The sequence below is a fragment of the Phoca vitulina genome, unplaced genomic scaffold (assembly GCF_004348235.1).
Source record: "Phoca vitulina isolate PV1807 unplaced genomic scaffold, GSC_HSeal_1.0 scaffold11, whole genome shotgun sequence".
Lineage (NCBI taxonomy): Eukaryota > Metazoa > Chordata > Mammalia > Carnivora > Phocidae > Phoca > Phoca vitulina.
In genome coordinates, this window is record NW_022589714.1 from 3,190,525 (window position 1) to 3,192,467 (window position 1,943).

The window sequence follows — 1,943 nt, forward strand, 5'->3', positions numbered from 1 at the left end:
AACAATTGTCAGTATGGATAAAAACCAAGATCCAACTATATACTGTTTACAAGAGATGCATTTAAATATAAAAACACAGTTTGAAAATTAAAGAGTAAAAATATCTATACCCATGCAAGCTTAAGCATTAGAAAGCTAGTATTTCTATATATCAGAGAAAGTAGATTTGAAGAAAAAGAGTATTTCCAGGCATAAAGAATGATATTGTGATGATAAAAAAGGCCAATTAATCAAGAAGATGCAAAATTCCTAAGTGTGTGTATACCTAGTAACAGAACTTTAAAATGTGTAAAAGTAAAAATTGACAAGAAAGAAATAGATCAACAATCATACTTGGAGATTTTAGTACTCCTCTATCACTATGTGATAGAATAAATGACAAAATATCAATAAGGATATAGAAGATTTAAGTGACATTCTCCCTAACTTGACCTGACATATTTAGATGATCCAATAACTGTAGAGTACACATTCTTTACTAGTGCACATTGAACATTCACCAAGATACATCTTATGTTACTGGGCCATACATAAAACTAAGAAATAATACCATTTACAAGAAAATCAGAATGTAAAATACTGAGGAATAAATAAATTTAACAAAAATGTGCAAAACTTGTACAATGAAAACTACAAAATATAATAGAGAGAAATTAAATATCTAAATAAATGGAGTGGTAAATTGTTCACGGATTGGAAGCCTCTATATTATTATTATGTCTACCCTCTAGAAATTCATCTCTAGAGTTACAGCCATCCAGTCAAAATTCCAGTAGGATTATTTTAACAGAATTTACAAGCTGGTTGTAAAGTTTATGTGAAATTGCAAAGGATATAGAAAAGCCAAAATGATTTTTTTTTTTTTTTTTTGGCCAAAATGATCTTGAAAAAGGACAGTGTTGGAGGATTTTTCTGCTTGATTTCAAGAATTACTAAGAAGCTCCACAGTCATCAAAACAGTGTAATATTGGTGTAAATAGATTATTGGAACACAATAGAATCCAGAAATAGACTCACACATATACAATTAAGAGATTTTCAACAAAGGTGCCAGGGAAATTCAATGGGGAAAATGACAGTCATGTCAACAAATGTGACTGGAACAACGAGCTATCTATATGAAAAAATTATCATTGTGTATTATATTTGTAGTATATACTTATGACAAATTACAATTTTGAGTCTATGTTTCCATGTCCTGGGAAATAAATTATGCATGCAACTGCGCTGTGAGCATTCTCAAACCTCAGGAGTCATATTTATTAAGTAAAGCTTATTAAAGGGCTGCGATTGTATTGAGGACATGAGGGCATCATTTAGGAAATAGTTTGAGTCGGGACGCCTGGGTGGCTCAGTTGGTTAAGCAACTGCCTTCGGCTCAGGTCATGATCCTGGAGTCCCGCATCGGGCTCCCTGCTCGGCAGGGAGTCTGCTTCTCCCTCTGACCCTACCCCCTCTCATGCTCTCTCTCTCAAATAAATAAATAAAAATATTTAAAAAAAAAAAGGAAATAGTTTGAATCATTAAAATTTTATTTTCTGGGGGATATAATAATGACCTTCTATTTTTAGAGTGGCTTTAGCCCCTCCCTCTACATCCATAGCAGGAGAAATTTCTATTTTCATTTATTTATTTATTTTTTAAAAGATTTTATTTATTTATTTGAGAGAGAGAGAGAGAGAGAGCTGCACGAGCGGGGGGAGGGGCAGAGGGAGAGGGAGAAGCAGGCTCCCCGCTGAGCATGGTGCCCGCGGGACTCCATCCTAGGACCCTGGGATCCTGACCTGAGCCAAAGGCAGACACTTAACCTACTGAGCCACCCAGGCGCCCTCTATTTTCCTTTATGACCAGTGAGACTGTATTGGTGAGACTCCTCACCAGTGATGGAGGGGCAGCTGCTACAGCCCTGCAAAAGTGAAATCCCATGACCCAAAAGCTGTACA